The 16,392-nt window shown below is 46.5% G+C and overlaps 1 long non-coding RNA gene across 1 annotated transcript in view; it reads right to left on the bottom strand.

Annotated features, from left to right (window-relative positions):
• Positions 1-16,392, bottom strand: part of LOC109369241 (uncharacterized) — a 122,605-nt gene that overhangs the window by 27,871 nt on the left and 78,342 nt on the right. The window lies entirely within an intron of this gene.

The raw sequence follows: 16,392 nt of genomic DNA, 5'->3' as shown, positions 1-16,392 counted from the left end.
TTTCTATAGTTTCTATATCATCAGCTTCAGTCTTGCGATCCCTGTCTCCACAAAGCTCAAAGTCTCTTGCATAGATGAACGTTAATTTTTTGCTACTGGGTTGTTAAGTTTCTGTAGCAGCTTGTGGATGGTGCTTATGTCACATCTTACAGCTCTGACCAGCCAGATTTGTGCACTGAGGTTTTGAGTCACCCCTCAAAACCACCTGTGGTGGGATCTGGAAGTTTCTGGAGAAAATCCATGGCTCTGGAGAGACAGAGCTCTGCTGCCTCAGCTAACAGGGACTTCATGGTCTGTCTCTCATTGGCCGTTTCACAAGAACCCTTACACAGAATACAGTCATCAGCCAGGGATTACTGACAATGCCACGATATTAAAGCGATCTCCACTGCTACTACGTCTTATGTTTGAGCCATACTACTGCATAAACTGCAGAGGTGGCCACTACATACTCCTTCCATTTCTTTCCCACTCCCTGCATGTGTCAAGGAAGGGACAGGGTGATAAAGCTCATGTAAGAGCCATGGTCACCTCTGAGGAGGAGCTGGCCCCCTCAGTGCCCATCAGAACTGCAGAGCTATTGCTTCCTGGCTGAGATGAAACCACTGAGAGCAGAGCGGAACAGAACCGAGACCAAAAGCAATAGAAACATTTAGTCACCTTTCACCTCCCTTCAAAAGTCATCACCTTTTCTACCACAGATGGTTACAACTAATGATGAATAATTAACCTGTGGTTTTTAGAGAGCCAGCATGAGTCACAGTTATTGCCTGTTCACTAGCAAGAGAGAACAAGGAAGATGCAATGTGTTTGGTAAAGCGCAGCTGTTCCTACTGCTGTAAAGTTGGCACTGCCCGGTGTCAGCAGCAGAAAGCAGAAACTCCATTTGTCAGGGCTAAAACAGAAAACAGGCTGAACGTGATCCCACTGAGGTGCTGAGCAGCAAGACAGCATCCCAGTGCAAACTGCAGCTAACATTTGTGTGCCATGCTGGCACAACATCTTGGAACTCACCCCACTTGTAAGCAGAATGAGGCACTAGAAAGGCTGCAGGCTGAAGTAGGAGGAGGGAGTGAATCTGGCTGACCCGTTCCAGGGAGATAACTACTGGGCAGAAGGAGCAGGCAAGCACAGGCAAGAGGAGATCAGGAGAGATACAGTGCCAGAAGCAGGTCTGTGGATTGTGTTTGCAACTGTGGGACTGGGGGAAAACTAAAGGAATGCTTCTCCTATGAATCCGCACTCAGCAAAGCAAACCTCTGCAAACACTGAAATACATCCACTGCCTCCTCAAACACCCATTTCCTCATCCTAATGCAAAGACTTGCACATTCAGCTTTTAAAATATGACAGCCAGTATCAGTTATTCTAAATGGGAATATTAGTCACCTCTTCAGGAGATAAAGTTGTTCCCAGGGGATTACTAGCTAGAGCAGATCCCAAGCACGAACAAAATCCCACCTGTGGACTTGCACTTTTTACTGTTTCTGTGGTTTCAGGGTTGGTCGCCCACACAACCCTCTGGTGATCGGCAAAGGCACGAGGGTGTGGAGCTGGGCCACTGCCCAAGGCACTTGAATGATCTATTTGTGTTCATTCAGAGAGCAAACAGAACAAAGGCTGAGGCAAGACAAAACATGATGTGGGTAGAACTGTGTTTTCATAATAATTTGATTTACTATTGGCTTTAAGTCAAAATTCATGCCTACTTATTGACAATCCTGAGACCCACTTGGTTTATTTATTAAAAAAAAAAATAAAAAAATCAGTGTTGATTTTTTTATTGATTGATTGATAAAGAAACATTTAACCCTTCACAAGGCGAAAATCAACACTGCAATTTCCAAGTAAATCCCTGAGACACTGCATCACTGCCTTATCTCAAGGAGGTCAAAGGACTCACTATCCTTTGTCTTTTTTTAATTTAGTGTTTCTGTTACTGTCCATGTCTGCCTATTTGGATTGCTATCACCAGCACAGAAGGTTAGTGGGACACACACATCTATTGGGGGCATTATTTGGGGTTATGTGCAGCCTTTTGAAACAATCTGCTTTTCTCCCTGTCACTTCTCTTAAGACCCAGAGTACACACCTGCCAACAAGAAACTTCTTCCAGTGTTTCTTGTGCCCCATGCTTGATGGACTAATTTTGGTCTTTTCCAGACCAGATTGTACATTGTCTCATGAAGCATCCACCCTTTACAAGAAAATATTTGCTCCTGCTTGCATGAGCAAGATCTCACTGTGTCCCAGAGGGTTTCAGTAACCTGAACAACTTCCCAGCTAAGCTGGAGTGATGCTTAACTGCTCTCCTAAGAAGCATCCTCCCTGGAGACAGGGAAGGTGCTGCATTGCCATGCCAGTGCATTGTGGCCCGTGCACAGGCACAGCCAGAGGGCTCAGCTGCCCTGTGCCAGGCAACAGCCAGGGCTCTGGCCCTTCTGAGCACAGGCACAGGCAGCCTTACCTCTTGCCTGGGTCTGTGGGAATAACAGCAAGAAGCAGATGAAGGTAATTACCCTCCACAGACACTTCACATTTTCCCAGATATCTGCACTGTTTGGACCACACAGGCTGGGACCATCAGCAAGAATGACAATGCAGGAGGTCTGAGCTGAATGTCTGGTCTCTGGTCTCCAGAAGCAAGCCATATTCTGACCCTAATATATAAAAAGAAAGCCATGCCAGAACGTCAGAGAAAGGGAAATCAGTAACTAAAGCCTGAGCTTAGTGGAAACAATTTCTCCTGGATAATTATCTTCTGTGCCACTCCTACATATTGTAAACGCAGCCAATCAAAGAGCAGAGAGACATAAAATCACTAAAAACTGTCTCTGCAGATGCAGTCAGATACAAAGGTATGTACAGAGACTGAAGACAGAGAGCTGCTTCCTCAAAGGAAGCATCAAGCCAGCAGCTAAACAGGAGCAGGGAGTCCAGCAGGAGAGTTTTTCAACAGACTGTGAAGATGGCTTTACAGAGAGAAAAGCAGCTCCTCCGCATGCCTCAGAGTGAAAACTCTTGAGCAGCAGAGAGAATTCCCCTTTGCAGCTGGGAGCAGCCTGCTTGCTGCTGGTTGGCACTGCTCATTGCCTCTCTAGGACAGTGCACTTGTTTCAAAGCCTAGGGGAACCTCAGAGACAGACCATGACAGACAGTCTGATACAGTCAGTGAGTATTGCAGTTAGCTTGTTTATGCTTTGATAGATACTAATTGTTCATTTGGTGAACATATATCAGGAAGCAGCAGGCAACTTTCCAGCTTGGAAAGACCATGGATCAAAGCAGAAGAAGGGCAGAGAGAAGAGCTTGGCAATGCCAGGGGCCACAAAGCCTAGAGGGCTCTGTCCTGGGAGCCTGGGGAAAATGGACCAACAGACAGACCTTGTCAGTGTCCAGAGTCCTGCAGGCTGGGGCTGAATTTTGGCTTAGCATTACAAGGCCAAGAAAAATCTGACAATTCATACAAGGTCAGGAAGAAATGTATTATAAATTACTACAAATCATATCAAGAAGTTGTAGAATCACATCATTTTAAATAGAAACAATTCTGGTTAAAAAGCAACTTAAAAGGTTAGATTACTCAGAGGATATAGTGCAGTCATAAGGAAAGAGCAGAGATCTCTCCTAAGTAATGGAAGTTACACAGATAACAATCTGTTGAGGGTCATGTACATAAGCACATGGATTAACATGTTCTCTCAGCACTGATGTTTATCAGACTCCTCACTTCTTGTGTACCTTTTTGTTGAGCCGAGGGCTGTTTAATAATCCTACTCAGAGGTAAATATTTTTGGCCTTTATAATTCTGTAGTGCAATTCTGAATAAAGGGCTTTGCTTATGCCATTTCTCCCTGGAGAGACCAGGACTGCCCGGCTCCTGGGGCTCCAATGGGGTGTGAAAGCATTGGGATTTTCTTCTTTGCCTTGTTTCTCACCTGCTGGTCCCAGACTGGGTGTAGACCTCAGGAACTGAAATGATCTTTCATAGAATTATATCATAGAACGATAGAATGGCTCAAGTTGAAGAGATCCTTAAAGATCATCTAGTTCCAGCACTCCTGCCATGGGCAGGGTTGTCAACCACCAGATCAGGCTGCCCAGGATCCCATTCGACCTGGCCTTGAATGCTTCCAGAGATTGGGCATCCACAACCTCTCTGGGCAACCTGTTCCACTGCCTCACCACCCTCTGAGTAAGAAATCTCTGCATAATGTTTAGCCTAAACCTACTCTCATATTTTAAAGCCGTTCCTGCTTGTCTATCACTATCAGATGGTGCAAAAAGTTGGTCCCCCTCCTGCTTGTAAACTCCCTTTCAGTACTGAAAGACCACAGTGAGATCTCTATACAGCCTTCTCCAAGCTAAACAAGCCCAGCTCTCTCAGCCTTTCTTCATAGGAGAGGTGCTCCAGCCCTTTGATTGTGGCCTCCTCAGGACCCGATCCAGCCTGCATCCTTCTTGTGCTGGGGGCCCTAGGCTTGGACACAGGTACTCCATATGAGGCCTTATAAGGGCAGAGCAGAGCTCACTTCCCTTGCCCTACTGCCACCCCTCTGTTGATGCAGCCCAGGTCACTGCTGACCTGGACTGCAAGAAGACAATGCTGGCTCATGTCCAGCTTTTCATCCACCAGGATCCCCAAGTCCTTCACCACATGACTGCTCTCAATGAGTTCTTCTCCCCGTCTGTACTCATATCTGGGATTGCTTCAACCTAAGTGCATCACCTTGCACTTGGCTTTGTCAAACTTCATTCTTGTGGGTCTACTTTTCGAGTGCGTTCACATCCCTATGGATGTTGTCCCTGCCTTGATAGTTTTCCACAGCTTGAAATACCAGAGCGGCCACTGGGTGGTTGCAGGAGACACTCTGTCACTGTTTAAAGGATGGAAGGATCCCTAGCTCCTCCTGTGGTTGCAGCCAGCCAACAGATGAATGCAGCTGGGGATAAGACATAAAGATAGCGTGTACAAGTAGCCCTCAGGCAGGCTGTTAAAGCGTCAGCCAGACCACTCAGATAGCAGATGACGCAGCTGCAGCCACATAATAAATGTGCTTCACATACGCATTTCGTATCTGGACTGCCTTCAGTCCTTGGCTGTGCCTGTGGTTCTGTTCTGGTCTCCAGCACTAGTTTATCAAACAGCAGAGCAGTGCTGAAGACAGGCACTCAGAGCTTTCAATCTATACTACTCCTGTGCAGCACAGTGGGTGAGCCATCCTGGTTCCCGGGGTACTTGCTGTCGTTTGAGTCAGCTTTCCATCAGTCCCATCCCTAGCTGGGCCATAGCTAAACTAATGCAGCCCCAGCTAGGACCGTCCCCTTCAGATGAGCTTTGGGAGAGCACAGATGTCCCCACAAAGAATGATTCTGCTCCCAGAAATGACTTCCTACACAACCCACTGTCTTGCTGCACGCACACAATCAGGTACACTTCCTCCAAGGCATCAATTTGAGTTGCAGGTGTTAATGCCACAACTTGCCATGGTAGGATGTGTGGGAATTACTCGGGTTCTCCCAAAAGAGCAGTTGACCATGGATTTCGGGCACCCCTCACTGCTCACTTTGGGAGCTCCATGTCCCAAAGGCTAGACTCCTGCACCATGACAGCTACCTTGCATCCTCTGAGTGCAATGGAGAAGGCTAGATAGATACCAATGAAGCCCTGCAGAAGGCAATTCAGGATGCCTTGCTCCCATAACTCCTCTGTAGGAGGCTGGGAGATATCAAAATGAAGTCATAGGGTTTTCTTCCCCTCTCCAGGGCCTCTCTCAAGGTACCTACTCCACCAGAGACCAGTATTCAAATTCTTTTTTTTTTTTGTCACTTCCAACCAGCAGGCCACCAAATTTTGCAGGCAAAGCTACACTGAAGCCTTCCTATTGCAATCTGGAATGCTACTATGGCCCTAAGCCATGAAGTATATGAGTAAGGAGAGCTTAGGTCTCTCCATTCCTGGATCTGGTTTTGGCATTTACAAAAAAAATGGACCTAAAGCAAAATCCTTGAAGAACATTCTACCTGTGATGGTCTTCTAGCTGCAGTTGGATTCTGTCCTTTGCATGATTACACAAGCAAAACGGAACTGTCTGTGATACAGAAATACGAGAGGTCTCAATTGGGGTGCAAGTTTCCCCTGAGGCTGAATGATGACTGCTGCTTGTCTTCCACATCAGTGTAAACTGCCATGCCAAATCAGGACATCACTAGCTGCATTCTGAGCTTCAGCTTACTTTTCAAGCTTCCCAGAGGATGGAGGTTTAGGTGATTTCCTGCCTCCATCTGCATTGCCACAGAACTTGAGCAGAGAGAAAAGAAACAGGCATATTCTGAGAACAGTCACACTGACTCATGTCAGGATGACAAAATTAGGTCTCAGATAGCTTCAGCCTGAATGGAGAAGCTCCTAACTACTATGTGTATGAATGACCCTGGGCAGTGAAAGGGAAAAAGATGCATGAATGTGTTTGTGAGGACCAGATACCACTTTATGTGTTGGCAGGTAGACTAAGTACACCAAGTACCAGCTCATATGTGTGCGGGAAACATCTGGACCTTTATAAACAAGACAAGCCCTACGTGGATGCCAGCATATGGAGGTGGCAGTTTCCAAGGACTTGCCTTGCAGCAGAAGCGAAGGAGGCAGGTTGCAACCCCCTGAGGCTGCCATGTCATCACAAGATCATTCTTGCTTGATTTAACTAGGATGCCCTGAAGTCAGAACGTTTGCAAACAAAATACACCCTCTTTCTGGCTGCACTTTCCCTGCTTCCTCCTCCTCTCTTTGCCCTCACCTGCCAGGTGCCAGGTGGGCAGCAGGGACCTGTCAACAGCCTACCCACTCAAGAAAGCTGAGCAATGACATCTCTTGTTGCTGAGAAGAGTGGAAGAAAGATGACTGTCCTTTTAACAGGGGAGAAGCTTCTGAATGAGGTCAATAATTAAAAAGAGGAGCAATAGATGCCAGCTAGTCATGCCAGATCACCGGTTTCTGGGCTGGGCAGGAACCTTTGTGGCTACAAAATGGACTGCAATTTTAAGTTTTTGTTTGGCTGAGTCTTAATCAACTTTTCTATATAGAGGGCATGTAAGTGAAACAGGACCATCTGTCACTTTCAATCCTCCACATGCCATTGGAGTATGACACATCATCAGATAAGCTATTCTTAGAGCACTAGCTGTATTCCCTCATGTGGTATGCTTGGTGGAATTTCATTCTTTTCCTAGCTTCCTACCTGCAAATAAACTCACTTGTGCCTGTATCATGGCAGTGACATGCAGAAACCAAGCATAGGCTGCTGTGACTACTGTTACAGGGCAAAAAGATATTAAGTTAAATGTTCAACTCATCGTTGATTCAGCACTCCCAGCACACATTCTCTACACCATTCCTTCTCACTGCATTGCAGCCTGGCCATGCTGACACCAATGTGACACCCCTCAGCAAGCCATGTCCGGGCAGCAGCTCCCACATGCTGAGCTGCAGAACTGAGGAGCAGGAACCTTTTTCAGAGGGGACAACTAGGGCAAACAGAGCAATAGATCAACAGAGGCAGTGGAGGAGGAGTTGGAAAGGGGTTAGGGGCTGAGCAGGTGTTAAGAGATGAGGTCTGCCTGGTCTTTGCACCCCAGCTGTGAACATGGGTTTGAGCATACAGAAAGTGAAGGCTCTTGATGCTGCCTCTCAAGTGTCAAGAAAGCCATGTTGAAGCTTCCTTTTGCAACTGGGGATGATGTTGTGGCCCCAAGCTGAGAGGTATGTGTAAGGAAAGTAAGGACTGGAGCTCCTTGAAGTCCACTCACAGGTTAGATGTGATGAAAAGTTTTGTGATTGCTCTTAATGTGAGCAAACATATTAAATTTGGATGAAATTTCCTTAATTTCTGCTAAAACCAACCTTTTGTTCTGCTAAAACCAACCTCAAGTTCTGCTAAAACTAACCTCTTTCCTCTGATTGCAATTCAGATATTTAATCAAGTCAGTTGTGGAATTGCACTGAGTCATGTTAGCAGAGCCGAGACTCAGATCTGGGCAGCCACATTCCCAGGCAGTAGCTTTCTGTTCACTTTTTAAAATTAAATGCTTACACGTTTCATTTCAAAATAAGGCTTCATTTCAAAACTAACAGCAGTTGTTTCAAAAGCAAACAAATAACTGTAAGAGTGAAACAAACATCTCCTATGGGGATAGCCAAAACACTTTGATAAACTGAATATTCTCTAATATTTTCTTTGGAAAGAGAAGCAGGAGAAAAAGTTTTTTTCTGTCTGGATTCTTACAATTTTTGTGAACTAATAAACCATCTGTTCACACAGTCCTGGTGAACACCCCACTGCTTTTTCAGACAAGAAATAGAACTTGTCCAGGACATCTCTCAGGAGTGGGGAATTCTGTCTAGGGAAGAACAAACCCTGAGAGCTCCACAGTCACAATGTGTGTGGCAGACAGAGGGCTCAGTTTTCAAATTGCCTCTGGCCTGGAGTGAGGACAAGCCAGGTTTTTCTAACACGGTCTGGAGGCCAGGAACAGAAGCTCAGCTCTGGGAAGGCAAAAAGCAATTGAGCAAAGATGGTAAGCAGCCACCAAGGTTGGCTGTGATGGTGGGATAGAAGCCCCTGGCTGAACCTGAGTGTGGCCACTGTTTTCCTGGCTTTTTGGCAAGGCCAGCGGCCCCAGCATGAAAGGAGAAAGGATGCTTTGGTTGCAGGATAGGGTTCCCCAGCCTGCTCTCCCTCACGGCATTTTAACCCTGTCTTCCTCAGCACATAGCTCATTTGCTGAGAAAACAAAGGAAGCAGACTCCTACAGAGGAGCTTTAACTCAAAGTCACTCTGTTCTGAGCAGCACAGCAGGCTCTTTCGAAAACCTCCTGGCAGGACAGGCTGATGCAGACCGCAGCTCACCACCAACCACCAACCCGCATGGGACAGGGCACAGCCACTCAGCTCTGGCCATGCATGAGTGTATTCTGTCCCCAGGGATTGGGGACAGGCCCTCAGCACGTGCTTGCCCAAGCCTGTGGCACTGCTGCTACCACAACAAACATTTACAATCAGCCTCGCTGTCTGCAAGCTGCAGGGGAGGCACATTGTGCTTTTCTGAGTGGTGCAACACTATGAACTCTAAAATCCCTGTGCTAGGATATCCTCAGTAGTGATGTAGGGGTTTTGCAACTCCGTCCTCCAAGAATCTGTTTCACAGCCATGATATCCTCCTTCCCCATGGGTACTCCATCACCGGATTCTGCACACCTGCTGTCCCAACATTCCTCCTTCTTTCCCTGGACTATGGATAGTCAGAGCAGGTACCCCTGTGCCGCATGGCCACAGGAAGGGCAGAGCACTGCAGGATTCGCATGGACCCACAGAACTTCAAATAGTTGGAGGTGAGCTAAGAGCTGTGCTCATTGCTCCACACAAGTCAAGCTCAGGTGGAGGTGAGCATCCCATTAAATGGACAGATATCAATTTTAGATGGACAACAAAGGCTATGTTTGTTTGTTTTCCACAGAATCCATGGACTTGATGATCCTTATGGGACCCTTCTAACTTTGGTTATTTTATGATTCTATGATTCTAATTGTCACGGGATACACTTGGAAAACAGCAGATTCACAATAGAGAAAACCCTCACATGCTACTCAATGCAAGTAAGAAGTAGACAGCACAGGCCTAGGATGTATGCCATGACTGCATAGATCTAGCTACATGGCTAGTTCTCTGTTACACAAAATTGAATGGATGAAGATCAGGTTCCAGCTCCACTGAGCCAAGTCCCCACACCACAGCACTGCCGGGCCAGGCTGCCTCCCTGCTAGCAGTACTGCCCCAAGGCCACGCAGCATGCCAGGATTGGCCCCTCTGCAGCTGCTTGAATTGGAAATCCCCTCCTGCAAGACCCATGTGATGGAAGGCTGAGGGTTGTGCAAGGAGGATTTTCAAGCAGCTCACACACCCCCAGCTCCAGCATTTCATGATGCTGACTTTGCTCATAAAGTGGCTGTTCTTCAAGTGCACAGAGGATATAAAATCAGCATCTGGTGATGCAATGTGGAGGAAGTCAGGAGGATAATCTTGAAAACATCTAGACATTAGACTGTGAGAATACAATCAGCACAGACATTCTTGAGTGATGCTACAATGGAGCAAGGGCAGGGCAGGACAGGGACCAGGACGTTACCAAGCAGCTCACTGGGCCACTTGTCCAAAGGAGCTTGTGCTATGTAGTATGCTACAGTCACTGAGTGACAAGGGTTTTGGAGCCAGGTGTCTTGGCAGGCTGGCCCAGAGCAGGTATGTGGCTCAGAGCTGAGTGACATGCAGCAGCAGGACATAGTTTCATTTCACCAGGGTAGAAACAGAGGGAGGCAGAGTGCCATACACAGATGCAATGCATGGTGTAGCCTTGTAAGGGTTTTTGAAGGACTGAGAGGAAGAAGATCACAGTGGCCGGGGGCGGATGATGCAAGCCTCTCAGCCCTGGGCTGGGAATAACCATGCAATAGTTTTACATCTCTCAGGATGATTTCTTTCACATCTCAGCAAGCTGGGATCTTTGCCAGACAGAGGATGGATGAGTAAACAAACAGCACTTCACTTTCCTAAAGCAATTCGGAAGGAAAGTGAAAGAACTGAATGAGATAGGAACTGTTCCATTCCCTCAGCTCCTTGCTGCAACATGCTGCGGGTGCATGTGCTGCCCCCAGGGACGACTCACAGCATGCACATCCCACAGCATGACCAAGTGTTCAATCATCTCACATGAGAAGCACATCTCAGCCTTGTCTGTGCAACCTCCCACAGTGCTACAAGGAACACCGCTTCAAACTTGTCTCCCATAAGAACTGTCTCAGTTTTGCATAGAGGAGACAAGTTCTGCTGACACAGAGACAGCGAGTGAAACAGAGAAGCAAAAAAAAAAAAAAAAAAAAAGGGATGTCTGTAACTGAAATGAATCCATCTAAACCGACAACCTAACCAGTAACAAAAACTCCAGCAGCTCCAATAGTGAATATGGACCAACCTGACAGAACCTAGGCTAATCATTCACCAGGGCCAAGACAAACCTTTTGTACAGGAAGACCCCATGATCAAATCAGATTACAGTGCTATGTGAGTGGCCAGCTCAGAACAGCAAAGGTAGGCTCTCAAGCCTGAACACGAAAGCAGGACTGTTACTGAAGGGCAGGAGTAGTGTTCTAACAGTCTGGCAATCCAGAGAGAGGATTTGAAAGAATGAACTGCAATACAGAAAGGAAAACGGCAGGAATGATCTGCTACAGAAATATGGCAAGGGATGGTTGGGCAAGTGAGCACCTCTGAGATACAGAGTTCTGGGGCCAGGCTGGGGATGAGACTTTCTGAAAGAGTCAGGCATCACACTGTCCACAAAAGCTGAACTTGGGCTTAAAGACATCCTGGTAATCTGTTTATCCTGCTCTGCTCGGAAGGTACAGTTGTGTCCAGTCCCAAACACTGTCTTTCCAAGAAATCAATAAACCATTCATAATCCCCAGGGAAGGTTGGGGTATTTGGGGTGTAGGAAATGTCTCCTAAGAGTTCTGCTGTTCTCTGGACAGATTTCATAACTGCAAACATCTGATGGAGAGAGAAACCTGGTTCTCTATGTCCATACAAAAGAGGCCATTGGCTTAACCTGCAAGCCGTTGGGAGAAAGAGGAGAAACTCTGTTACTCATGACAGTGCAGCCCTGGAACAGAGGACCTCTTTGGAGTCCTGAAGAGCAGTGTAGCCAAACTCCTTTCAGGTGCCATGCAAGTACCACCGCTCCTGCCATGAAGTGAGAAGGGAGCAGAGGACCTCCCCAGGGCACACAGAGCTGAAGGAGAGAAGCAGCACTAGCTCTCTGGGACAGCTTCACTGAAATCTACAAAACAAACTCACTTGCCTGCCTGCAAAATAATTGAGTTAAATAGACTTTATGAGGCCTCAGTAATTTCCTAGCTAACCCAAGTTCATTGGTATTCACTTGCTGAGAATAACACGAACATCAGGAGACCAACCACTTCTATATTTGTCCTCTTTAGAACAGCTAGCAGCATAAGAGATTTTCCACCCTGTCCCTCTCACGCTACCTCTGCTACTGCTCGCACTCCCACCCTGCGGCTCTCTCACTTCCACAACAAGAGAAAACAGAGAAGACTGAAGTTGCTGCCTTTTCCCAGCCAAGTGATGATGGCTGAGGAATCAAGGAAGGTTCTTTAGCCTTTTGGACTAGGCAAATCACTATTTTATTGTGGGTTTCCAGACAAAGAAGCATCTCCCTACCTGCGGTCCTCTAAACATGTTCTGTTTTGAATGCAGGACTTAAGCTGGTGTACTGAGCTCTGTGACGAAGACGGTCCCTCATCTATAAAGTAATTTGCATTTGCAACATGAAATCCAAACTGTTACTCCTACAAACCTCCTCAAAGAGCACCAACAGCCCTGATGGCACCAATACCCTTAGCTCTCAGCAAGCACTTCTGAAGCCCTGAAGGAGGTCTCTCTGTGAGCTGTATTGCTGTGCTTAGACCCACAGTCCCAGCCCAAAGGGCAGTGCTGAGCCATTTCTGACCCCTGGCATGCACTAATACTACACATTCAGACAATATTAATGCTGCTCCACAGTTTTTCTGTGTTTTACTCCCTTTGAATAGGCTGATGAAGCCACTCAAGCCTTGCACTATATTGCACTATATCAATCCCCGTACCACATAGTGCTGCTGTCTTTGTGCTGCTTCCTTTGGTGAGATTTCTGCAAGTTACAGATGCTGACAGTTTGCAAATTGGCTACATTTACATTTAGTGGCATTGCCACTGAAAGGAGGTAAGTAGAGAACAAGGAAAATAAATTGACTAAATATAACTCCACCAACAGCTAATGACTAACACATATGTCTTCACAGGAAAGAAATAGGAGAACAGAGTGAACAGAAAATATGACTACTTTTCCAATGTTCCTTCTGAATGGAAACTGTTCAGAGACACCCAACTCATCTTCTTCCTAAATTATGTCTTTCATCTCACTGCCAGGAGATATTGGTGGATGCTGCCCAGCTCCCAGTTACCACATCTCTCTTGCTGGTAGATGCAGCTCCTGCACAGTCCCTCCAAAAGCTCCCACATTGGCTCCTGCACAGCTGCTGCTGAACTCAGCAGGAAGCAGAGCACAAGACTCAGGCTGGTGAGGGAAGAAGACAGCAGAATGCTGTCAATCCAGAGGCAGTTGTAGCTGGAGAGTTTCCAGTCTGTCACAACACATGATACATGTTATCATCACATACCTGGAACACTGTGGTTCTAAACTGAACTTACAAGGGAAGAACAGACTCTAGACAAGGAACACCTCCATGGCTAAGATTTTTTAATGCTCCTCAGATTATTCTTACTGTGTCTTTCAAATTTTGTCTGATTTTCAAATACATTATTGTTAAACACAGTATTCAAAGGCATATACACAGTAGCCAAGAACCACTTAAATAAGCCCTAGAAGCCTCTTGCACAGGAATCCAGCTGACCACACACCTACATACCATGTGATTTTCAACTAATTCACATGATACCACAGGAGTCCAGAAATTCTTGAAGCTGACACCCTGCTGTGGCTGCACGTGTAATGGAGAACACAGACTTTCCACCCCTTGATGAAAGCTCTGATGGGAAATGCCATGGTAGGACCACCTATGCCTCACACAAGTTTATCATTGTAGCTCCATCAGCTGCATATAGGGACAATGCTGATACCTACAAGTGGTTGTCTTCAGTGAAGCACCAGTGGCAGATCTGGCTTTTACAGTGCTTCAATGCTAAAAGGGCTACAGGTGGAAAACACTAAATGGAAAAGTTTTTGGACTGCAAAGCAGAAGAAAGCTGGCACACAGAAAGTATGAACAGGGTAGAGGAATGCATCAGCTGTTGCATTGACTTATGAAAATGCCATCCTACATGGCTACTGATTAAGGAAGACACAGAGGAAATGAACATCAACTTTTCCATAATGTGGAAAATGAAAGTGAAGGAGGCTATGAGAGAATCCCTATTCTCCAGCTACAGCTATGGAGAGAGAAGAATGAGTATTTTTTCTGCAGCAGGGTAAAGGAAAGGTGACCTGGAAGTAAGTCATGAGATTAACTCTTGGAAGACCACGTCATGCTTTGCCTTAGTCCTCCTCCAAAAAGGCTGAGGAACAGCCTAGTTCTGGTTGCTGCACTCAGGCACATCTATGTGCAATGCCTTCACACCCTTCACATGCCACATTCTCCCTGCAGGAGAGACACATCTCTTCATTGAGAGATGTCAGGCCCTGGAACATGCTACCCAGGGAAGAGGTCATAGCACTGAGCTTGGGGGAGTTAAAGCAGCATCTGGACAATGCTCTCACATGTGTAGTCTGATTTTTGGGTGGTTCTGTGTGAAGCCCGGAATTGGACTTGATGATCGCTATGGGTTCTTCCAACTCAGGATATTCTGTAATTTATTTCACATGATACAAAAAGGAAGCATGCCTCGCTGTACTCTTCCCCTGCATTTCCAGGTGGTGCTGGCAAACAGACTGGATGTTGACTGCAGCATGAACTGACAGCCAGCCTTGTCTTTAGCTCTTGTAACATCACACAACACAGGCAGATGATGAGCTCAGGGCTGGACAAAAGCCAGCCAGACCAGCTGCCGGAGAGGAGATCTCTACAGCCCTGAGCCCACCTTGCTGCTGCAGGGATATGTAAAAGCAGTGCTGATATTGTGCACTGGAAGAAAAGCTATTTGGCCTGAGGCCAAAGGCTCTGAGTGGGAATAAGGAATCAAAGCTTTTTATAAACTAGAACCAGAAACCTCTGCTGTGCAATGGAAAATGTTCTCAAACAGTTCTCAAACAGTTCTCAAGACACAACATCTGCCCCTAAGAGTTGTGGGAAGGCAGATGTGAGGTAGTATAAAAAACTGTCCCTCTTCCACCCCTGCCATTCCCACAGCACTAACAGAGGAGGACACACTTCCAGTTAGCCGATGGCATTATGATACCTCTATCCTTCCTCCAGAAGTTGCTGACAGCTGGATTAAAGCTCCAGTCACACATGAACTATGCAGAGGACAACTTTTCATCTAAGCTTCCATTAATTATGCAGCCATATTTCTTCACACATCCCAGCAATCAGACACTGATGGAGTCGCAGTTCAGATAACACTGCTTACCAACTTTGCAGACAGAAGTCAATCAAAATATTGTGGAAACTGAAGGCAGATAGCACAAGACACAGATCTGCAACAAGGGGAAAACATTAGGAGGAACATCACACATTTGGCACAGCCTGCTGTCAACAGCTCAAGCACAGGCATTCTCTAAAAGCCACACTCAGGCTGCTCACTTGTCTGGGCTCCCTTGTGGAGCCCCCCTGTGCTGCAGCATGCTGGCATCCTTGGTGGGCTCAGCACAGCTGTGAATGTCAGGCGTGTCACTCTTTTGCTGAAAGCATAAGGCAAAATCCCAAATTCCCGGTTGTTGGCTGTAATGCAAGGAGAGAACCCAGAGAATTTAAAGAGGGAGAGTTTTCTCAGCTGAGAACTTGTCTGTTGTACTTGATAGACAACCAGGCCTACAGCAGGAAACACTCCAGGCTTTTCCAATAACTGCCTCTCTGCTTGTAATGCTAGCCTAGGCTTTTGGCCAGCCTCAGAACAAAAAGTGCTTCTTGTCAGGTTGTTGCCCCAGCTCCCCTCTTGCTGCCTCTATGCTGGCAGCTGCTCAGGGTGGGCTTCTCAAAAACGGTCATGTTGTGGGTCAGAAGCCTCCCACAGGGACTTCGTGGCATGCAGACTACTGCAGCCTGACAAAAGTCTAGGAAAGCTGTGGCATCTGGAAAAATCTCGTTTCCAAAGAAAAACGGCACCACAAAGTAAAGATGGGGCAATCTACAATGTCACTGAAAACAAGCCAGTAGGACTCAGAAAATTTCCCTGGGGTTAAGCAAGCTTAAAAAAAAAGCACAACCTGGCATTTGAGAGAGGGACTTGGATAATCACTCAAACCACAGTTGTCACCTGTTGTTGAGCAGGAAAGCTCATGTCTAAATACGCAGCGGTACATCTGGGAGACCCGGCCCACATCTGGCCCAAGTAATTAACATCACTTCCAGGGTGGTGCTCAGGCAGAGGAAGTGAAGTTAGGACTGCACAATGCTGAGCGTATGAAATTCCTGCTTTGAAATAAATTAATTTAAAGCAGATTAATTGTGCTTTAATCATTTACAATATATAGCTCATTCAAAAGTTGGCAAATTGTCAAATGCCTGCACCCACAAGCTCCAGAGCAAATTCAAATGCAAGAGGTGGCCTTTGTCTGCTTTCAGATGCGTTGTTGCTACGTCAATCCTATTTTACATTTGACTTCCAA

The sequence above is a fragment of the Meleagris gallopavo genome, chromosome 10, assembly GCF_905368555.1.
Source record: "Meleagris gallopavo chromosome 10, MGAL_WU_HG_1.1, whole genome shotgun sequence".
Taxonomy (NCBI): domain Eukaryota; kingdom Metazoa; phylum Chordata; class Aves; order Galliformes; family Phasianidae; genus Meleagris; species Meleagris gallopavo.
Note: the sequence above shows the minus strand (reverse complement) of the source record. Positions and strands in the feature narration are given on the sequence as shown.